The 24640-nt window shown below is 46.2% G+C and overlaps 1 long non-coding RNA gene across 1 annotated transcript; it reads right to left on the bottom strand.

Annotated features, from left to right (window-relative positions):
• Positions 1–216: 216 nt before the first annotated feature.
• Positions 217–6077, bottom strand: LOC146019660 (uncharacterized). The gene is made up of 4 exons (XR_014450645.1): positions 5833–6077; positions 4131–4174; positions 2636–2871; positions 217–428 (listed from the first exon to the last, which is right to left on the bottom strand). It is a non-coding gene; the product is annotated as an uncharacterized LOC146019660 (long non-coding RNA).
• Between the last annotated feature and the right edge of the window lie 18563 nt (positions 6078–24640).

The following is a 24640-nucleotide window of genomic DNA, read 5'->3' as shown; positions in this document are numbered from 1 at the left end:
ATTGAGGCCATGCCCCTTGGAGTGAAGCCACACCCACTTTTCTAGAGCGCATGCAAAATAACTTCTGCCTTTCTCCGCCTGCCACAATGCCCACCCGCCACCCCCTGCATCTGAATCCACCCCTGCATTTCGCCATTCAATAACTGATACAGATTTTCGTATTCTGTACAATAAACTGAAACACAGGATTAATACATTTAGCCACACATCCGGGACTTTTATTAGTTCTGTAGTAAATGGTCTATGCAGTATCTTATGGGTTTTTAGTTTCTTTATCCGCAAAAAGAATAATTTACTGTAAGTTTATTTTGTCAAAACATTTTTTCTGATAGAGAATGGCTTAATTTTACATATATTTGTGTAAGTACAAAGTAGACCGCGAACAATTTCCATTGGTTGCCCAAGATCTCTCTAAATCCACTTTTATACTGTAAAATAAACAAGACAAAGAGGTTAGTACACATTATGGCGAACTATATCTCAGATTGTTATATTTATATACCGGGGAGGCTCCAGCACGGGGGGGGGGGGGGGGGGGGAGCCTGCAGCGTCATTCAAAATTCAAATACTGTAGGGCAAAATTCAATAGATAGGCCGCCAGCTGATTGGCTGAGAGTGCTCTCTCTCTCAGCCTATCTTTTGAATTTTCAAATTCTGACGCCGCTGTCCGCAGTGTCACTCAGTGCTTCCTGACACTGCGTACTGCCCGTTCCGCCGCTGCACCCACAGCCCCCAGAGTGCTCGGAGTGCCAGAGACTGTTTTGCGGGGGGAGAACTTTTTCTAGTTATGCCACTGCTGTGAAGACAGAGATTGGAGGTAGGAGCAGAAAGGGACTAAGCCATCATTTTGACAGGCTTTTAACAAGTTATGTAATAAATAGAAAGTTGTTACTTGCTGGCACAGTATATTATAACAGGCATCGATAAATATTAGATTGAAAGTTTTTAATCCGCGGCCAGCATAATGGTTAAATTGGTGTGAACACAATAAATCTGTTTAATACATTTTCTAATGATGACTGATCTACAAAGACAGCTTATATGTTTTTTGTCTATTATTTGTTACTGACTTCTCTTTGATATATAGAGCAATGATTGTTTAAAAAAAATGTGTACTTACTGTAATTTGACATTAATTAAAATATTAATTAAAATATTTGACATTTGACTGGAGTTGGGGTGATTTTAGGAATCAGGTCGCCCTTTGGCAAAAAGTAATTGCTGCCGTGTTCTGCCTAATTTTATTTTATTTTTATTGTTTGGTTATAAGCCTTCATTATATATAAAGATAGCTTATGTGCATTAGCTAGATGAGTTAGTATATCTTTAAAGTGGCCAATTTATCATTCAATATTTGCAGCTAAATCCCTGAAAACACCTGTTTTCGGGGGGTTAGCCGCAAATATTAAGTATCACCCAAATGTATGTAGGAGGGACCACAGAAGGAATCTCTGATCCCTGCTGTAATTCCTCCTGTACCGCCGCTGTATCAACATCGGGCAGCCAGGCTTCACATACCTGGGATGCCGCCATTCTGACATAGCAATAGCCGATTGTAGCCTATGGGCTACTGATCACACTGCCGCTGGCTGCCTCCCCCATAGGTTTCTATGGATGATACAAAGCTGCCCGGGCAGCAGTGCTTCGCATTCCTGGGCCACTGCCTTTCTGAGATGGCGGTAGCCCATTGTAGCCTATGGGCTACGGATCCCAGAGTTGTCAGTGGGGTCAGCGGGTGGTCAGCCCTAAACGCGCATGCTCAAGGGAAAGGAGAACAGCCATGTGGAGTTGATGTCTATCTGTAACCATGCAAGTATTACTTATTAATAAGAAATAAAATACATAATATTCAGATTGCAAAACTCATTGAAATAAAGAAAGGTATGTCAAGATACAACAACGCCCCCCAACAAGTGTCACCCCTAGACATGTGTCTTATGAGACTAATGAGAAATGCACCACTGCAATGGCCATCTCCCAGCCCCATGAAATAAAGTGGGTGATTCATCAGTGATTGGACAGGGCTGAATTTGGCCTTGTTCCAAGGGTGGGTGGGTCTATGCATGTGCGTATTTGCACATTTGCCACCCTCCTGTGCAAACGACGTCGGCGACATCTAATGATTTCTCCTCCAATCCGCCACATGCAAGGCAATGTGTTAGCAAAAACATCCCCTTGCATTCCAGGGAAGGGATTTGGCCGCCGGGGGCCGGTGTGGCGCCCTTAAGTTGCTCACTATGCAGCGAATATACGCTGTCAACCTGAATCACCCCCAAAATATGCATAACATCACATTCCTGTTAATCTAGGATTATTTGTTGAAAGATAGCGCTACCACCATTTTTCCGAAGAGCTCAGTGGAATAATGGTACAATCAGCAGCAGGACCGGCAAGACGTAAATAACTGGAATGGAGCAATGTCTGTGCTGTGGTGCCCCTGAACTTACAGAACTATATAGATACTTATAGCTACTTCCCTGACTTTGCGCTAAATCCAGTTGTCTATCCTTTTGACCACACACATTCTTTGCTTTGCATACGATAAGATGTTATCTGCATCGGTATAGTGTTAGCAGTGATTTGGGCTGGGCATCTTATTTCTACTAATTTTGGAATTATGTAGATTTATATTTACCTTTGTCTACAAATGCAAATTCTGCTAGTGGAAGCGTCCATGACGGTGATGATTCCAGCCCCCTCCATAACCATGGTGATGACCATGATAGCCACCGTAACCACCGTAACCACCGTAACCACCGTAGCCACCGTAGCCCCAGGATGGTCCAAAACCAAAACCTGAACCGCCGTAGAAGGATGGGCGGTAGTAGCCGCCACCATAGCCGCCATAATAACCCAACCCTGGCCCAAAACCTAAAAGAGTATGGAGTGAATTTTGTCAGTCTCAGCACAATTAGTATTCATTATGTCATTGCTTGCTGTTATGCCATTTTCTAAAATGTTACTTATAATAAGTCATTGTAAGATTAGACTTTTGCCAAGAACTAAAGTATTTAAGTATTTAACAAAAGAAGAAATTATTGTATTTATATCAAGCACTTTAAGATTAATAAGAAAATAGAGTTATATAATACATGTGCAAACTATTATAAAACTACTGTGATTTTTGTATAGGGGGAGGGGATTATGAAATCTGTTATCTGTAATGGATTAGTACTACCAGCGGCATAGCTACGTTTTGGGCGCCCCCCGCCGCCCATGCAAACCCCACCAAACCCCCGCAGCCTTACCTTTCGCGCTGGTCCCAGCGGCTCCGTTCCTCTGCTGAGGACCACCACAAAATGGCCGCCCCCATACAGCAGACAGTTTCTGTCTGCTGTATGGGGGCGGCCATTTTGTGTTGGTCCTCAGCAGAAGAACGGAGCCGCCGGGACCAGTGAAATAGGTAAGCCTGTGGGGGAGGTGTAACTATAGCACCGTAGCCCCCAGCGCCCCCATATGCACAGCGCCCCCCCCCCCCGCGGTGGCGGGGGCTGCGGTGCTATAGTTACGCCACTGCTGTTAAAAGGAACTCCTCTTACAGTACAGTAGTTCCCCCAGCCAGAAGCGTGCTAATTAGGGGGGATAGTAAAAAAACATACGTTTGGAACATTTTATGGTTCATATATATTTTTGGGGGCGATAATGTGAAATTGCCGCAAAATGTAGCTTTATGGGCATAAAAAAAAACCCGCTGATATGAAAATAATTGCGGAACCACTCTCCCGTTTTTTGCAGGCAAAATATTTGGGTCTGATTAAATACTGTATGAAAAATGTATTTATTGTGTAAAATGATGCACTATCTCCAGGAGGGGACATCGCCGGAGGGGGGAGTTAGCGCTCCCCCACTTCGGCAGACAAGATGTTCATACATCTTGTCGGTCTCCCCTTTTGCTTCGCCTCGCTAATGAGGCGAAGCAGGAAGTATTATAGCGGCGTGATAACTGCCGCTATAATACATCTGCCCCATTGGTAGATCTCGAGGACCAGTTTGGCGACCTCTGGTGTACAGTATGTGTAGGGGAGGCCTGTACCTGTGTGTTTGCATATGCATATATGTATGATAAACTATAAACAATGCAAGAAGGTGCATGGAGTCCAACAGTTCTATAGAAGGTGTTTGTCACTCACCTAAGGCAAGGTTAAACAAAGACATGGCGATTATGTGATGTATTCTGAAAAATAAACAGACACACAATTAGTTACAATAAAAAAAAATTATCTTAAAAACATTAGTCACTACCATTCCAGTTTAGCCACAGCAGGTAGTGCATAAAGGTGTATATATCTCTCTCTCCACTTTATCACTCTCCAAAGCTTACAGTAGTACATATCCCCCACTTTATTATGGCACAAGAGTTGGGCAGGATTCCTATAACAGGAGACTGCAGACAGACAAGCCCCAAACCCAGGACCACTTGGGCCTGACACTAAGGACATACCCTCCAACATGACCCATTCCATTAGGTACAAAATGCTCTGTTCCTGGACTTCCCTGCCAGTGACAGTTACAGAGGTGAGGCTGCAGCACAGTCCAATATTGAAAGAGGGGGGTCACATCAACTGCCAGTGAGTCCAGGACAGTGATGTTTGGGGTGGCAGTGGGTGTGGCTCCCCTTTTTGAATATTGGACTGTGCTGCAGCCCCACCTCTGCAACTGCCAGGGAAGTCCAGGAACAGAGCATTTTGTACCTAATGGAATGGGTCATGTTGGAGGGTATGTAAGGACCAGATGTATCAAGCTTCAAAAACGTGGAGAATGATAAACCATCAGTCAATCAGCTCCTAACTATCATGTTACAGGTTTGAAAAAATGGCAATTAGGAGCCGATTGGCTGTTTGTTTATTACGTTTTGAAGCTTGATACATCTGGCACTAAAACTGTTCAAGGGTCTCTCCTGGGAAGATGAGGAACTATGACCGGTCTGTGTGGGTGTGGCCGATTTATTAACAACTTATATTCCTTTTATCTACATTTTCTAGATTATAACACAGACAGTTGAAGAGCGGTAAAGTATGGCACTGTTGAAAAGCCCCTTAATGCTCTTGGAAAGAAACAGCTCTGGATCTTATTTCTGTGTTTTTATTCGGGTTGAACACTTGCAGGGTCCACAGACAGGCAGTAATGCTATAGTATTTGTGGCACTTGTAATTAGGTGTCCTGTGAACAATTTGTGGACTCCTGTAGTCATCTTTTCCCATTTGTGGTCCAACACCACTAGAAAATGTAATGCTTCCAATATGGCCTAATTTTGGTTGATTTATTTTGTCAACAAAGCCATTTCAGATTGTAATTCTCAATTTCCCACACAGTCAAAATCCATTGAAATTGGCCTCTTTCTCACAGCGCACATCGTTTTTCCATTTTGAAATTGTGCTATTGCGCTATTGGTCTGCTCACCCCTACCCATTGTCTCAAAGCTATCCCCAGCTGACTACAGATGGGCCTAGTGAAGGCGCTAAGTGTCATTAACCGTTGAAACACTAAGTGGCATGTAACGGTGCCTCAGCAAGACAAAAGGGGTGGGCCCCTACTCCCTATGGCGCCCCTAGGCTGCAGCCTAGTCAGCCTTATGGATAATAATACATTGCTCTCACAAAATCCATGAAAACTCGAGAAGCCAAGTATGATACATCTATGAGAATGTCAACAGATTTGGAAATACAGTATAATACTGAATTAATTCTAAATGCAAAAAAAATCTAATAATTTGGAAAATTTTGTTACCCTTAACGTCTAGACACAGAAGAAATTGCGACAGGTTCTAATAATGTGAAGCATGTAATATATAAGAATATATGCTACTTATATATAAGTATATATGCTACGTACCAGATGCAGGAGCTTGGCGTGGGAATCTCTGTTATTATTAGCCTGAGAGAGCTTGGCTATATTTATATTGATACTGGGACAAGGAGGAGTTAGTCAGATTTGTCAGGGGATGGTCAATGATCTGAACGTATCTAATCAACATTATTACTGTATATTGCTATTTATAATTACAAATTAACTTCATGCCCCAGATTAGATGACAAGACATTCCCTGAGTGTGAGGCACCTGCTTAATTAGCACAGGAACACCCTTATCAAAGCCTCCTTTGTCACCAGGGAGACAATACAACTCATGCCTGCGATGTTTGTGTCACATGATGTGTCACATGATGCATTGCTGCCATTTTCCCAGCATGAATAGTTATGGTTATAAAATAACAATACATTACAGAGGCGCTGCTGCTGTTGTTATTATCATGACGCATTTGCTTTATTATTAATTCTCATATCAATTATCAGTACTTTAATTATTCTATCATGGAAATTTCCTAAATCACCATAGCACATAATTCTGTTTCAATAGGATTTGTGAAACATGGAATAACAATTCTGGTTAACAACATTCCAACAACCCTGTAGCATTATTTATTGAAAAATCAATCAAATTCTTTATATCATCCATGTAAACACAGCTATGCAAGTAAGTACCAATACATTTATGTATGGATACATAGAAAGTGGGCCTAATTCAGATGTTTATGTGCTTGTGCAAACCCCAGGAGGGAACGGCTTTGGCAAGTTCCACACTCACTGAGCCATTCTCTCTAGAGGGGGGGCAGGGGGTAGACATCGGGATGGAGCAGGGGAACGCAGGCAGGCTGATGCCTGCTTGGAGTGGGTGGCTGACCGCATATAACGTCAGCGCCCGCCCCATATTCGGCCATCTCCGGCTGAAATAAAAGTCAGTTTTAAATGACTTTTCTGAAGGGGAGAGAAATAATTTGATGGTCTGACACATCCCCTTGCATGTTACCGTTCCCCCTGCACTGCTATAACCAGCCCCGGGTTCAATGAGCCGCTCTTTGTTTTAGAAATTCAGGGGGCAAACAAGTTGGGGTTTCCCAGAATTTCTAAAACCAGCACCAGGATCATGTTCTGGTCCTGGTTCCCAAAATACAGGGGGATAAAATGAATAGGGGTCCCCTGTATTTTGACAACCAGCACCAGTGGTGTAGCTAGGTTCCACGGTACCCGGAGCAAGGGCTTCTGAGTACGGGTTGTCTGTGAGTGTCGCATACTCCTACCTACTTAGTGAATGCCTTGTGGTCGGGGACAGGGAACATTTAATAACATTACATATGTAGGTTAAATAACTGTATGTTTGCCACTTATTGAAAAAAAAAATATATATATATTTTAAAAAATGTATATGTGCATTAGGGCGGAGTGAAAAAACTAAAATTGAGAAATCAAAATCAGCTAGTGTGGGAAAGTTGTGACTTGACCTGAATAAGAAACATGCAAAAGCTTTTTGATCTGAGTCAACATCTTCTGTTCTGGCAAGAGGCCTAAAGTTTCACTTCTTTGGTGAAAATGACAAAAACTATGAAGATGCTCCGATCTAGCGGGAGAACTGCTTTAAGTTCCTTTAAAAAAATGTTTTCTCAGTCACAGGGAACACATGTGCCAGTGGGTATAATGCTGCCCTATGCCCCACTCCAGTGTGCAGTGTCCCCTCCTGTCTGCTCCTCACCTGCCACTCTCCCCCCGTACCCGAGGCTTATCCACTCCTGCGCCTCGTCCTGCTCCGGGGACAGCCGCTTCCACCGGGACCCCCCGCACGTGAAGATGACTGCACAGATGAACTCATGGCCGCACAGCTTCACCCTGTACTCCAAGGCCGTCATCAGGCTCCTCTGTCCCCGCAGCTGTGCAGGCAGTGCGGCACCAGCACCAGCAGCAGAGCACTGAACAGCAGAGAGTGCTTCAAAAGGAGGGAGGCAGGGCTTTCTGGTAGGCACTTCGTCTCAGGTGTCTGGGGGGTCACTTACCCCGGTTCAGGGGGACCCCATTTTGCTGCAGGCTATGCAGGATACTGCCCAGGGAGTTCATAAAATGACTGCCCTGAGGGAGCAGTTTACAAAATCCTCTGATGAGATTGTGCTTAGGCACCCTGTTTCTACACCACCAATTATACAGGATTTGGATGATGATGGTGGGTGTGAGGAGAACTGGAGTTGGGACATGAGTGATGAAGCTGAGGCTTTAACTTCAGGCATTGAGGATTTGATTGTGGCTGTTAAGCAGACTTTGAATCTTGCAGAGGAGGAAAAGACACCTGTCTCTTGTGTGTTTAAAAAGTCGCAGGGACCCTGTGTGTTTTCCCTCTGATGAGGGAATGCCATCTCTTTTAAATGAGGCAGGAAAGACTCCTGATAAGAGATTGTTGATGGCAAAGAGGTATGCAAATATGTACCCTATGCCAGAGGAGCATACCAAATTATGGGAAAAAGCCCCATTAGTGGATGCATCAATTGCTAGATTGTCTAAAGCCACTGCCTTGCCGGTCCAGGGGGGTGCTGCCTTTAAGGACCCGGTGGACAAAAAAGTGGAAGGCTGCTTGAAGGCTATTTTTGAAGGTGTTGGTTATACCTTGAGACCCATTATTGCGTCTGCTTGGGTCACAAAAGCCATGATTAAGTGGGCGGAGGAGCTTGCTGGGTTGCTCCAACAAAATTCAGAGGCTTTTATTCTGGCAGAAAAATTGAGATCTGCCGCAGCGTATGTTTGTGAGGCTGGTGAGGAAGGAGCTAAAATGGCATCCAGAGTGTCTGTAATCTCAGTGTCTGCTAGAAGGGCTCTTTAGCTCAAGGCTTGGGAAGCTGATAGTGAGTCTAAGAAGTCCCTTGAAAACTTTTAAGAGGGAGTTATTGTTTGGCTCGGAGCTGGAAGCCATTATCAAGCAGGCTACTGGGGGCAAAAGTACTTTTCTTCCCACTACTTCCAAGAGTTCAGGCTCCAAGTTTGGAGTTTACAAGCCGTCCTTTCGGCCGTCATTTCGGGGCGGGGCGTCCAACAGAGGACAGTCTGGCCGTGGCAAATTTCAGGCCGGCAGAGGAAAGGCTTCCAAAGGCCGTTTTGGTGCCTTTACAAAAAAGCATGCAGCAAAGGGTGATAACAAGTCCTCTGCATGACGGGGCGGGGACTCCCCGTTCTGTGCTCAGAGTGGGGGGTCGCCTCCTACACTTTCGGGACAGGTGGAGAGAATCCATAGTGGATCCTTGGGTCCTTTCCATCATTTCCGAAGGTTACCGGATAAATCTCAGGGGCATGCCACCCAAGAGATTTCTTCCTACACCCTTGCCGCGGACAGCATCACTGAGGTCCGCTCTGTTGGGAGCAGCTGTGTCTCTCAGAGAAGGGAGTAGTGATTCCGGTTCCCCAGGAGGAGAGAAAACAAGGGTTTTTATCAATCCTGTTCCTTGTCCCCAAGCCAGACAGGTCTTTCAGGCCCATACTAAATTTAAAGTCTTTAAATCTTCACTTGTGGGTAGATCACTTTCGAATGGAGTCTCTGCGCTCCTGAGCATAGAGCTGGGGAGTTTCTGGCATCGGTCGATATTCAGGATGCATATCTCCATGTGCCCATTTTCAAGGATCACCAAGCTCTCCTAAGGTTTGCAATTGGAGAAGACCATTGGCAGTTTCAGGCACTGCCGTTTGGTTTGGCAACGGCTCCGAGAGTTTTCACAAAGGTGATGGCGGTCATGGCTGCAGCTCTCCGTCTAAAGGGAATAGTAATTATTCCTTATTTGGACGACCTTTTATTCAAGGCGGAGTCGGTGGGAAAACTTCAGGAACACCTGAGTATTGCGATGCAGTTCTTGCAAGAACAGGGTTGGGTGCTAAACCTTCCCAAGTCACATCTAACACCTACACAGAGTCTGCAGTTCCTCGGGGTCATTTTGGACACACACCTTCACAGGGTGTTCTTACCGCACCCCAAAGCGGTAGAGATTTGGCAGATGGTGCTGACAATTCTCTGGGCCCCTGCACCGACGGTGTGGCAGGGAGTAAGGCTGCTGGGCAAAATGGTAGCGACTTTCGAGACGCTGCAGTTTGCCAGATTCCATTCAAGATCCTTCCAGTGGAACATACTAGCATGCTGGTCCGGCAATGCCAAGACAATAAAACAGGAGCGGCTGGTCTTGTCTCAGGAAGCAAGAATATCCCTGGAATGGTGGACGGATATAGAGACTCTGCAGATGGGGCGGTCCCTTTGCTCCTGGGACTGGTTGGTCATCACGACGGATGCCAGTCTCAGGGGCTGGGGGGCAGTGGTGCTTCACCTGATATTGCAAGGCCTTTGGTCAGTGGAGGAATCCAGTCTTCCCATAAACATACTGGAACTGAGAGCAGTATGGAATGCCTTGTGCCAAGCAGAGCAATTTCTGAAGGGTTTGCCAGTACGAGTACAATCCGACAATGCCACTACAGTGGCATACTTAAATCACCAGGGCGGTACTCGGAGCAAGACGGTGATGGCAGAGATTGTGAGAATCTTCACCTGGGCGGAGGTTCAGGTTCCAGCACTGTCAGACGTTTTCATTCCAGGGATCCGGAATGTGGAGGCGGACTATCTCAGCAGGGCGGACCTGCTGGAGGGGGAGTGGTCACTCCATCGGGAGGTGTTTCAGAAGATGGTAGACAGATGGGGACTGCCAGACATAGATCTTATGGCGTCCAGGACCAATTGTCAAGTGCCGAGATTTTGTTCTCGGTCAAGGGATCCGTTGGCTTGGGCAGTGGATGCCATGACAATTCCTTGGTCTTTCAATCTGGTCTACATCTTCCCTCCGTTCCCAATGAAGTCGAGGGTGTTGAAGAAGATAAAGAACCAGAGAGTATCGGCCATTCTGGTTGCACCAGATTGGCCATGGAGGTCATGGTACTCAGACATACTGAGATTATCGACAGAATCATGGCGACTTCCTCTTCAACCAGACTTGCTAAGCCAAGGACCGTTTCTGCACCAGGACCTAGCTCGTCTAAATTTGACGGCGTGGCGTATGAATCCTCCTTGTTGAGAAAAAAGGGGTTTTCAGAAGAGGTCATACAGACCATGCTAAGGGCCAGAAAACCGGTGTCTGCGGCCAATTACCACAGGGTGTGGAGGAACTACATCAGGTGGTGTGAAAGGCAGAGAGTTCATACCTCCAGGTTTAAGGTAGCGAGGCTACTGGAGTTCCTACAGGATGGCCTGTCGTCGGGGTTAAGTTTGCAGTCTCTGAAGGTGCAAATTTTGGCGCTTTCCATTTTCTTTCAAAAGAGAGTGGCTCTGCTGCTGGAGGTACAAACTTTTTTGCAGAGTGTGGCCAGGATTAAGCCTCCTTACAGGCAGCCGGTTGCACCATGGGACTTGTCTCTTGTTCTGTCCATGCTACAGAAAAATCCTTTCGAGCCACTGAGATCGGCTGATCTCAAGTACCTTACCTGGAAGCTTACTTTTTTATTGCCCATTGTTTTGGCTAGGTGTGTGTCAGAATTGGGTGCCTTGTCATGCAAGTCACCATTTTTGATTTTTCATGATGACAGGGCTGTACTCAGGACAGTACCAAATTTTTTACCTAAAGTGGTTTCCTCTTTTCATTTGAATCAGGACATTGTGCTCCCAGTTTTTTCCCCGCCTGAGGGAACGAGGAATAGGGACAGTTTGAAAAAGTTGGATGTGGTTCGCACATTGCGAATCTATATCAGTAGAGTAAAGGATGTTCGCAAATCAGATTTGCTGTTGGTTTTGTACGATGTACATAAGATTGGGTGGCCTGCTTCAAAGCAGACTATAGCCCGCTGGTTGAGATCAACTATTGCGTTTGCCTACTGTAAGGCAGGTAGGCCTGTGCCATCTCACATTAACGCCCATACTACAAGGTCAGTTTCGTCGTCATGGACGGTGAGGCATGGGGCCATGGTGGAGCAGCTGTGCAGGGCAGCCACCTGGTCCTCTGTTCACACCTTTACAAAATTCTACAGGTTTCATGAGTTCGCGTCAGAGGGCGCTTCATTCGGATGGGCAGTGATGAGAACTGGCAGTCTGAGCGTACCCTCCCAAAGGACCGGCTCGTGAACGTCCCATCGTGAGCTGTGTCACCAGACTGGACGAAAGAGAAAAGGGGATTTTTGTAAGAACTTACCATTCAAACCCCTTTCTCTGAGTCCAGTCCGGTGACACAGCGATCCCTCCCTAACGCTCAGTAAGTTGTACCATTCATGGTTGCCATGTTATGTGTTATAAGTTGCATATATGATGTTCAGGCATTGTACTGAGTTGTGTATCCTAGTGTGCTGTTGAAGTTTAACTGAAGCATTATGGGATGCAGTAGGGAGGAGCCTGCTCCCAAAGAATTAGAAGCATAGGTGCCTGGCTCCTGGCGGACCCTCCTACATCCCATCGTGAGCTGTGTCACCGGACTGGACTCAGAGAAAGGGGTTTGAACGGTAAGTTCTTACAAAAACCCCCTTTTTAAGCTTCACACATCTGGTCCTAAGAGATTAGCTAAACAATTTGACTCGCAAACATGCTATAATAAATAGTGCCTTCGGATACATGCTTGAAATGAGTGAAGGGTGGTCCATGAGTTTCCTGAAATTCAGAACTCTCGTGGACACTCTGGAAGAGTAGGCATGCCCCAGGCTGGGGACAAGATGTATTCGCCCAAACCACTGTATAGCCTCTCTGAAAGAGGACTGGGCATACTGTACATTATAGTGCTAACTGTCATTTTTAACCTAGTCAGATCACTTAGAAAAGGGGCTGAAATTGCCCCTTGTGTGTGTGCATGTACTTTACATGTGTTTAGGGCAGATTAGAGGGGCCAAGTGGTTCAAGTAAAACATGTATACATGTGAAATAGGGACACTGATAAGTAGATAAATACGGGACAACCAAGATAAACAATTCAAGTATCTATTAAGGATTTAATGTAATAGTTTTGGTTTTACAGGATTTTATATTGTTCTTATTTTTTGCTCCGATATTGTTTCTTTCTTCTTTTGTGTTTTTCTCTCTTAATTTTCTTCCTTCATTTGCAGAATGTCACTGGATCATCTTCTAGATGACGTAGCAGCAGATATATTGAAGTGTTTACTCCCAGTTATGATGTCATTATTAATGCCTTTCATGTATCTTTTACTTACATAAAAACAAAATGTTTCTCTACCTAATCCATCAGAAGCCTCCATCCATTGTCATAATGTTTCCATTATTTGTTTCCTCATTGATATTACCAGCGCACTGTACGCCTTTCCCTATGCTCTATAGTGTATATAGCATAGCTCTCTCTGCACCCCAACTACTGTATTATTTCCCACTACCCATTCTGGTCCCATTGGCCTGGCTAGGCCTCACAGCCTCTTCCCCTTCTGACAATATACATTCATAAAACAAAGACACAATCAGGCTAAATCTATTTTAAAATAACTTGAATGAGTTTATAAGTAAAATTACACTTTTTTACTCTGCATTATAAATTAGGAAATGATTGACCAAGATTGGCTGGTGGCTCTTACAAGCTTCTCCAATAAGAGCACCAAGCTTGTGGCAGCCCCACGACTCACAGAGTCGTCATCCCTCAGCACTCAGGAGAGGAAAATCCCCTGTGGGGGAAGCCTCTGGGGACCCGTGGCCTAAGGACTGTCTGTCCCTCTGGGCATTAGGAGGCTATGCAGAGTAACTAACAAACTGAATGAAATACTGTATGAACATGGCATATGAAATATACATTAATATAAAAAAGAAACATACAAATATACCCTAATAGCTAACATGAGGGATGTCATTAATAAAGCTCCTGTCCACATCTCCTGATATCACCCAATTCACATTCCTCACAAAGCTGCGCAATGTTCGGAAGAGTATGGTCATCCCCTTCTGAGAAACACTGAATTTACCCGAATGGTGGCGATGTTGCGATAGCTGCTCTGTTCTGCTAGAACCTCCAGTAATAGGAAACAAGCTCATGGTCATTATTTTACTGTTGACAAGAATGAAGTTGGGCTGGGAAAGTTTACAATAAAAAATATTTTAATGGCATACTAAACAGTTAATAAGAAATTAATAATGTGAAAACAATAATATTAATAAAAACAGGTTTAGGTTGGGAGCAATGATGGTAGGTTGAATATGCAGTGGACCGTATCAATAGTAGTTAATGATGATAAGTCCCGTTCCTATATAGCCGCCTTTGAGAACCAATGTTACCAGGTATTTGTGGTGTGGTTGGAGAAAGTCAAAGACCACACGACCGCTGGAGGCTTGTAATCCACGTAGGATGGCATGTGCAGCTGATGTCCTCACTAGATGCGGTGTGGGTGCCAAGGCAAGGGCACAATTGTAATCCAAAATTGGAGCAAGCAGACCGGATGGTTCTGGTAGTGCAAAAATCAGAGTTGGAGATGTTAGGGTCGTGCAAACTGTCTCATGGATTCTCCCTGACGCGTTTCGCTGTCTAGAGTAGAGCTTTCTCAAAGGCCATACATATTCTGTGACCCTCAGTGTACTTATCTGGCTATCATATTTCCTGACTTAATTCTCTAGCTGTTCCCATTACTAGACCGCTTACACTCACATATACCGGACCTTAGATTCTACAATGATGGCACTCCTGCTCAGCCCGTGAGTGCACCATTCCCTTGCACAGTATAACACTACAGTCTTGCTTAACCCTGTACCGGACGCGCAATCAACAGAGCAACATGCTGCAAACCCCTTATTGCCATCTCGCATACCCTCCAACATCTGAAGGGCAGAAACCGGTACACATTCGGGAAGTAGGCGTGGCCACAGTTAAAGTGGGCATGGTCACACCCCCTTTCAAAATGTTTATTTTGCTTTTTTCTTCAAGACGACTCCCACCACTCTAACAACCCAGCCCCAACCCCATACATGCTGAGTGCTGTGCTACTGCTGCCGCCTACCTTGTTCTTCCCCAGCAGTACAGCTCAGCGTCAGTCCCTTGCCCCCCGGCCATGTGCACTGCGGTGGAGGGAGGGCTGGCATTCCCTCACTAATGAAGCGGCATCTGTCCTTCCCAGCACCTCCGCCCTGTGCATGTGTGTGAGCAGGGGGAGGTGGGCCCGCTGAGGCAACTTGGGAGATGTAGTCTTGTGTAGGAAACTACACGGGAAACTACAACTGCGAAACTACAACTGTGAAACTACAACTCCCAGAGTCGAAGGAGCTGACTACAAAAAAAGGGTAGTTAGATTTAGCCAATACAGACCATTAAAAAATGGTACTGTACAAATCGGTACAGTTGGAGGGTATGATCTTGCCCACAAGTGTGCCAGAAACTTGAAAGTCCTAACTCCATTCTAATAACAGCTCTGTCTTGTTTTAGGTGATAGGTACATGTGTAGCCAGTTATTATAATTTGTAAGTGGCACCTGCTGTGTCTACTCCTGATTCCGGAGTTCTAGCTATTGCCATTCTTTTTCTATAAACTAAGGTAGCAATCTACCATATAAACCTAACAATTATCTAATTGGAACATGCAGAGAATGATATGAATGTGTCACTCCCTAATATATGAGATATTTCAGATAAACTGGTACCAACAATTACTGCATGTGCATAACCAAGGGATTAATATGTGGCATAGCCTGTGTTTGGTCACCTTCTATAGGCTAAATATAGTATTAATGGCACTATAATGGATACTAGTCATACCTGCTTACACTGTGTTTTCCACCTCTCAGGGAGAACTTCTAATTGTTTTCCTCCTCCCGTCAACACTTCCGGGGGGGCTCCCAACTTTCAGGGTCCAACTTTTTAGCGGGCCTCCCAGCTGTTCCAGGAGGGTAGGCAAGTATGATACTACTGCAGATCATAGTCAGGTTTTTTTTCATGGATAATACTCCCATAAGGCTGCAGAGTTAGTTTGTAGGGACAGAGCGTTCTCACAAGTTCTGTTTTACCATTCATCTGCACCACCTATCTTTTTTGTGTTATTGTAAAGGGAGTTTGGATACTTTAAAGCTGGGTACACCAACTATCTGTTCACTTGCTGTGGGAGACAGATAACAGTTGGACAGACAAATTCAAATGTCCACCCAGCTGTTGATCCTGACAACACCTCATGAGACCGTGATCAGATGCTTGGTCAACACGATGTCACTACATTTTTGGTCAAGTGTGTCCCCAGTCTGAAAGGCTGACAGAAGCCTGGGTCTGCTGGAGGGGACCAGTCATCTCTCTCCCTGAGTGGGTGTTCCATCCCCCGAACGGTCAGTCGTCCGCACCCCCTGCTGACATTTTTTTTACAGGGACATTACCACGCCCTCCTGTTGGCCATGCTCCTTTATTTTACCAGAGCCCGGTGGCATTGCTGGCACCCCGGCCCAGACTTTCCCCCAAAAACTCAGCTTGTCTGCTATGGTTTATTGTGCAGTCCAGAGGTACTGTAGGCTGAAGGCTAGATGATGCCAGGATATTCTATTTGCTTGTTTTTGTAATTACTGGTGAAAGCGGAGGAGGCAAAGGTCTGTAACTTGCGGTGGTAGATTAGAGGTGAGGTTGGTGTTGCTTTACCAGTCGGGAGCCCCCAACATAAATGGGCAGTAACAAGATGGGAGGGCAACCAATAATGTTGTGCCAAGGGTCCGTGTTACCCCTAATACACCCCTAGAGGTACCTCAGAGCAATTCTTGTTAGGCAAAACTATACTTTCCATTATACAGTTTTTAAAAGAAAACTCATATTTGTAGCAAGTGGAACCAGCAGGGCCCCCTCTTCTTTACACTAACGTGCAGTTCTCTGTAAATATGCTCCCCCCCCTCCCCCGGAGATCCAGAGCCAAAACACCTACTGAGCAGGTGCGGCAGCCATTTTACTGGTGATTTTTTACCACGGCTGCAGAACTCCAGAAAGGTAAGTAATAAACCCATAAGGAACTAAGGAGATGATGTATTTTCCTAAGTAACCTTTACAGCACTTTTCAGATGCAAATGTGAGGAAAATAACAGCATGTTAGTAGAACAAGCATTCAAACTCATTTCTTTCAGCGATGGGGCAGGAAAAGGTATTAGTCTATTTCTCTAATATATTGGATAATTATTTCAATTTAATGTTATCTTTATTTTGGAATAAGGTAAACCGTATGAGATGTTTTTCTATTAGGGCTGTGATTAAGATTATGGGTTTGTAGCCTTTGCACCAGAGGCCGAACTACCATTGGTGCAGCAGGTGCATAGCACCGGGGCCCCTGATGACTGAGGGGCCAACTGCTTCCCAAAACAGAAATGAGTTATCCCCTGGCCCTCCTGCACACCATTTTGAGCAATGTTGAATGAATGACCCAGTGCAGGGAGTACTGCAAGGGGGAGCATTAGATTTGGGGGAGTTATTTTGTTTCTGTGCAGGGATCTGTGCCTGCTTTATTCTTACACTGCAAATTAGATTTCAATTTACACCCTGCGAGGGGACGCGGAATAATTGTAAAGTAATCCGCGCCCCCTCGCGGGGCTCGCTGTGCTCGCCACACTATATAAAATCAACTCTACGCCGACGTGGATAGTGGGGGTATGAAAAGGTCGGAGGACGCCTACCGCCACCCCTCGCGGGCTCGCTGCGCTCGCCACGCTTCGGGTTGGCGTTGATAGTGGCGGTGGCATAGGTGTGCATTTAACATTGTAATCACCTATTAAGGTGCTTATACAATTAAAAATCATATAGGGGGACCATTTAACATTGCAAAAAAAACCATTAGGGTGCATATACAATTTAAAATCGCATCGCATTGCATTGTATGCCATTGTATGCCATATACAATGATATACAATTTTAAATTGAATACAATGCCATACAACTGAATATCGTGGGCGCCGTGCTAGGAAACAAGTACCATATATTCAATTATGTTCTAGTGAACATTTCTCTCCATCAGTCATTATCTGCATTCATTAGTTGCAGACTGATTTATAAAACTTATCATCAATTAAAAAAAAAACCTGTTGAGACATCAACATATTTGCTATACAAGGAAGTCTGGAAGACATCTGTCATTTCTATTTTTGAGTCATTGTTAATGACAACAAGATTAAGGTTCCTGTCTAGTTACTCTGTGCACATTACTACAGTGACTGCACATGCACTGATGATGATGATTCGCAGGATTAAATGTTGTGGCATGGACAGCATCTTTTCACATGAAGGTAATGTGGTAGATCCAGTCCAAGTTTTAGAGCAGCAGCAGATGTGATCAAAGTTGAGCTGATTAGTAGCACCTGTGACTTCCTAATAAAAGTGTTTCCATGGCAGAGGGTGATTGGTCCTGATGGTGAAATAGCTGCCCAAGTGATAGGCCAGGGTGTGGGCTACAGTAGGGACCACTGGAGCTTTCTAAAGAGATGGTACTGTGCTGTGACACATAACACACTGTACCATAATCCACACAGACATTCAATTCCATAATAATAAATGTCAAATATGGAATTGAATGTCTGTGTGGATTATGGTATGTAGGACGGACCTCCAGGCCTTTTAAAGTACGCCTGGGAGAACACCTACGCATGCTCATTCTCTAATATTAGTAACACTCCCTTCCCTCTCTCTGATCACAATCTCATTACCCTCTCACTCTCCTCCATTACCCCAAGCTCACTGACACTGAAATCATGCAAGCCTACTCTAACCCGCAGAAATACTAATACTATTAATTTTCCACAACTTTCCACCTCTCTGCAACAACAGCTCTCACTAATTCCTACACTTACCTCTCCTGACTCTGCTGTTTCCCACCTCTACCAGACTCTTGAAACAGCCCTTGATGAAGTGGCTCCAGCTACCCATTACACCCCATGTAGGCTTAGATGCCTATCGTGGCACACCAAAACAACAAGACAACTACAAAATCAGTCATGTAAAGTAGAACGCCAATGGCGTAAATCTTGTAATCTGACTGATTTACTCACATATAAGACTATCTACCACCCCTAATGCAATGCTTTGGACACTGCCAAACAAATGTACCAGTACTTCCAATCTCTCCTCTCTTCTCATGCCACCAACCCTAAGCAACACATTTAAGTCTCTTCTGTACCCTCCTCCCCCACTGGTTACCATCAGTGCACAATAACTTGCCTCCTACTTTAAGGACAAGATTGATAACATCATAGATGAAATGGTATGCTCTTCCTCAACCCCTAACCCACTTTCTTCCCCACCTGAACCCTCTGGCACTTTCTCTTCATTTGAGCCCACAATGTAAAATTACGTATCCACACCCTTCTTATCCTCCTACTCTACTATCTCTCCTCTTGATCCTACACCAGCACAAGTCATTAAAATCTCCTGTGTTTATCCCAACCTTAACTAAAATCTGCAATCTCTCTCTTGCTACTGGTACTTTTCCATCTCTGTTCAAACATGCAGTGATTACTCCCATTCTGAAAAAAAAAACATAATTGTAACTCCACCTCTGTCAGTCGGAGTTCTGCAAGGCTCAGTCTTAGGTCCTCTGCTTTTCTCATTCTATACCTCATCTCTTGGCAAACTCATCAGCTGTTTCAGATTTCAGTATCACTTGTATGTGGACGATACTCAAATCTGTCAACCCCAGAGTTGTCACCAGTGGTTTTGGATGTCTTCTCAAAGTGACCTCAAACTCAATATTTCCAAAACGGAATTACTTATATTCCCACCAGAGAAGAACAATTACCATCCTGATATCTCCATCACTGTTGACAACTCGACAATCTACCCTACCACATGAGCTCGTTGCTTAGGGGTCATCCTCAACTCTGACCTGTCCTTTCTTACCACATTCAATCTGTCTCCAAATCATGTTACATGCATCTAAAAAACATATCCAAAATACGACCGCATCTCACACAAGACACTACTAAATCTCTGATCCATGCACTCATTATATCCCACACTGATTATAGTTAATCTTCCTAGCAAGATGATCATCGTCTGCTGATCAGCTCTGCCTGTCCCTCCATCGGTTGCCTGTATTTTAATATTCAATATTGTATTCAATATACTGTAAAATACTTCTACTCACATATAAAGCTATTAACCATACTACACCAGCATATATCTCTTTACTTTCACAAAATATCTCCCATCTCAACCACTCCGCTCTGCACAAGATCTGCGTTTCTTCTGCATGGATAACTAGCTCCAATTCACTATTACAGGACTTTCATCGGGCTGCTCCTACCCTATGGAATGCCCTTCCACGCACAATAAGACTCTCCACTAACTTCCAAACTTTCAAGTGTTCCCTGAAAACTCACCTCTTCAGGCAAGCCTATAATATTTATGTACCACACACAACCCTCGGAGGCACCTATGTATTATATAGCTTCCCTTCTGGATGTGCAACTTGGTGGGAGTGCTATGCTATTACTGGTGCCTGTGTGGCACCCCACTGCAGTGGTGCCCCCTACTAAAGTATAGCCAGCTCTGTTTGACTGGGGCAGGAAGGGGTTAAGCAAAAGACCCAGCCGGTGCCCCAGCTCCCTTTCACGTGAAAGGAGCCTGTCATGGCCCTGATTGGCTGCCACAGCGGCGTGAAGAGGGGAGTTCAGGGGTCAGCCCTGGAGGACGGCGTGTGAGCAGAGTCAGGAAGTGGAGGATTCACGTGTGCGTGTGAGGGAGAAGAGGAGCAGCGTAAAGTGCTGGAGCCGGGACCCGTGTGCAGCTGGAAGCGTGCTCGGGAGAGCCCCTTCCAGGAGAGAGAGAGAGAGGATGGCTGCGTGCGACCCAGACCAGGAGACAGAGATCAAAGGAGCAGCCGCCAGGAGAGGAGGAACAGGCCGCGCAGTAGCCTACGGTGATTGACAGTGGCCCGGGAAGCAGCAGTGAGCCATGGGAGAGAGAGAGCCAGGCAGAGGTACTATAGAGAACCGGGAGCGGGTGCATCAGAGGAGGCTGCGTGTCCCAACCAGACACCCTGTTAGGTGGAGACCACCGGTGCAGCTATAAGCAGAGGAAGTCCCAGCATCCAGGGAGCAGAGTCGTGACTAGCAGGAGCCGGCATAAGTTACTCGGGAGCCCAATACCCTAACGTCCGGCCACCCTGCCCCTATCGCCATCGGCTGGGCTGTCACTCCTTACCTTCACCCTGGTCACTTTGAGGTGGGCCTTCGCCCTCAGTCACAGCCATACAGAAACCTTGAGTTTCAGGGCCCCACACACCCAGCCGCAGAGAGGCATTTAAAGGATCCCATCGCTATTGCCAGCCCCTTGCAGGGCCACGGACCCCATCGCAGAGGCTACTGTGGTAACAAAATTACCCCCTTACAGCCGTTTGATTCATTTCCAACAGGGAGTTTCCCTAGGTAACGGGAGCTTGCCTGTCCCTCTCCTGAGGTTATTGTTCTGTTTAGACCCCCTTTACAGACTGCTGTACTTCCAGCAGGGAGTCACCCTAGGTAACGGGGACTCTCCTGTACCTCTAAAGGGGGCCGTTGATCTTATCTTGCCTATTTAAAGTAGTGTGCACACTAAGGTAGGGCCTAGTCCATCCTCTGAGGATTTGCCTTCGTGGGACCTTTATCCATCCTCAGGGACTGTGTTGCATTTGGAACTACAGTAAAGTAAGCATATGCATAAGGTGTAGCACCACCTGGCAGACATTTGGTGGTAAAGTAGTGTTTAAGTGACAGTCTTATCTTTATTGAGATCATCCTTTCTCAGATCATCTTCTTTAAATTCATTCTAGTGGCATCACTGGTCATTGCAACTAGTCATTGCAACAGCCAGGTAGGTAACAGTTGAGCAGAGACAATACAGTTATGCAGTTTACAAGACATGGGAGACACGGGGGTACATATGGCTGAGTGGCACAGTTCCTAGGCAGCCATATTGCGACACCATCTTGATCATGCTGCTCACGGGCAGCAGTAGAGGGCTCAACAGGCCATCTCCCATACAGCACTCCACAGGAGTCAGCCAGCATGGATGGATCCTGAGGCTGTCCTGCTGTGGGGCTTTGAGGGGCAGCGTATCAGGGGCCCTGGTCAGAGCCATGGCTGGAGGGAGAGCAAGCGTGTGTGGAGGGGGAGGAAGGGTCAGTGAGGCTGGGTGGGGGGTGGAGAGTCACTGAGGCCTAGGGATGGAGTTGGGCCTATGTGGGTTGAGGTCCACCGCTGCTGTCCCCTGATAGTGAAGCCGTACCTCCTCCTTGGGGCTTCTCAGTTGGGGCCACAGGCCAGGAGTCCCTCTGCTGTGTGGACTGAGCGTCTGGCTTCCAGGTGTATCAGTCGTGGCCTCCCATCCAGCCAGGGGTCCTGCTGGCCGGGATGGTGTCACCACGCCTGGGGGTTATGCCGGAGCCCGCAGCGCCACCTGAGACACTCGGCGCTCCTGTAATGCTCCTGCGCCCTCTGTCGCCGTGTCCGGGGGGTCATGCCGGGGCCGCAGCTGTGGCGCCGCCTGAGACACTCCAGCACCCCCCGTCTCCCCCTCTGTCCTCCTTTCTCCTCCTCCTGTCCGCAAGGCTCCCCTTCTCCAGGGGCCGGGGATGGATGCTCTGATGGATGGTAGCTTGCGTACTAGCGGCCATCCCCCTGGCATCCACCGGAAGTCATAGTGCCCTGGAAACCACCAACTCCACCAGTAATTGTAGAGCATGTTATCACCGTGTCCCAACTGATCCAGTGATTTCATAGCTCACCATGCAGTATTCCATGCAGTATTCTTAAAAAGAAAACTTACTTATTTACACTGCAAAGCTTTTTAGCACTTGACTAGCCAGCTTGTCAGCATTCTGTAGTGCTATATCCAGCACTGTAGTTTTCATTAGTGGAGACAATGCCACCCAGTGGTAAAGGTGATTATTGCATGCTGTTTATCTGGCCCCTTAGTACACCTTACCACTTAATTTACCCCTAATCATTGATATTGATCATTGATATATTCTGTTAGTCCCGAAAAACTGGTGTATTTATTTATTATGTCTTATCTGAAACTGTATTTTTGGTTAAAAAATTTTTTTCAAGTCTCCAAATTGGATAGCCCACCAAAAAATTGGTGAAATGTCAGCAAAAACTGTGAAAAGCTTCCTATGTTTATTCAGGCCAAATCTATCGGCCTTACTACAGCAATAATGAGTGTGACTACTTATGTATATAGCACGACGTGTTCGCATACCCTCCAACTGTACCATTTTAGCCGGTACAGTACTGTTTTTTAAGAGTCTGTACCGGCTAAAATAAATTGTACCGATTGTACAGATTTTTAAAAATCCCTCACTGAAGGACTCTGGGAGATGTAGTTCACTGTTCACCAGGGAGTGTGGGGGAGCGGCTGGCCAGGACTGCATCTCCCAGGGTACACAGCGGTGGGACGTGAGCAGGCCCGCCTCCCCCTGCGTCCCACTCCCCATGAGAGGCTGCCGCACTGACAACCCGATTTCACCTCCACACAGCACCCGGACCCGGGTGCCGCCATGACACCGCCAGAAAACCCCGCTGTGGGGGTGGCGTGTGCGAGCCGCTCCCCCCTCCAAGCGCCCTCTCCCCTCTTGCAGCGAGGACCTGCTTGCCCTCTCCAGGCTGGATGGGCGGATTGGAGCCCTGACCCCGCGCACCTTAATGTGACATGCCTGGCTGCCGAGTCAGGGGATCCAGGTGAGCGGGGAAAGGGGGGTGGGCCGGGGGGTGGGCCGGGGCTCACGGACCACTCCCCCTTTACAAATGACCACACCCTCTATATATGGCCACACCACCTGGCCTGTACAGATTTTTAAGTTGAAATTTTGAAGGGTATGCCTGTTCGGTGGGCTGCGTATACTTGCAAACAGATCAGTGCTGACCGCCACCCCACTAAACGCACCCGCCACCCACATCTCATATTATGCACGAGAACACATCCCCTTGCATGCCATCAAAGAGGGGAGAGAAGAAGAATCTTCCATATACAGTATGACCAGATTATACTGACTGCTAAAACCAGTAATGAAAGCCCATTTCTCTATTGTGGTTATAAAGGTGTGTACCCACACGGAACAATATAATTGCTGAGCAATCATATTGCCCAGTGTCTCCTTTTCATCAGCAATCACAGATGAAAAGGAGACACTGCCGGGGGAAGCTGAAGGGGGACACAGCCAGGGTCTGTGCAGTCGCCGCTCACCTGCTCCACGGGGGGAGGTGCGTCAGCTGCCAAAATGCGGCTTCTCCGGGACCAGCGACCATTGCAGGGCTGGCCGCGGGAGCACGATCTCGGCCACAGTCACCCCGTATGCACGATATCCCCAGAGATTCTTGCTAGAATCGCACCGTGTGTACAGGGCTTAAGATCTTTTCAGTTGGGATAAATGGTCCAAGGCTTTGTTCACTGTCATTTATTCATACCTACAATTTATTTATTTTTTTATTAAAATTTCTGCAGGACCTATGCAATAAATTAAAATCCTTTCAGATTGTGCACTGAGATACAGTTTAGGTCATGGGAATTTTCTTTACTTGAGAAAAAAATATTGGTTTGTTGTATTTCTTACAAAGTTAATTGGAAGAAACCACAATTAACAATTCAATCATGTGCCAGTTCCCACCATATGTTAAACTCTTAACGTGGGCTTCAATGGGCTTCTAACCACTTATAGATGTCCATGTTAGTTTCTTAACATGGAAGTCTATGGTGACGCGCACAGCCTATCAGGCGTGGAACTCCTATGGAACTCGGTCCTGATAGGCTGAGGGTAGTCCCATTGACATCAGTGGAATTCCCCTTCCTGGGTGACAGGGGTACAAGCACAATGCTCTGCTTGGTGCTGAGAACAGGGGGCATGTACCTTGGTGTGGGCAGGAACACAGTGGTCTCTACTGTCTGTGACAGGGGCCCCTGCCCTTTGGGATT

The sequence above is a fragment of the Crinia signifera genome, chromosome 7, assembly GCF_055691185.1.
Source record: "Crinia signifera chromosome 7, ASM5569118v1, whole genome shotgun sequence".
Taxonomy (NCBI): Eukaryota; Metazoa; Chordata; class Amphibia; order Anura; family Myobatrachidae; genus Crinia; species Crinia signifera.
The sequence above is the reverse complement of the archived record's forward strand: the minus strand, read 5'-3'. Positions and strand labels throughout refer to the sequence as shown.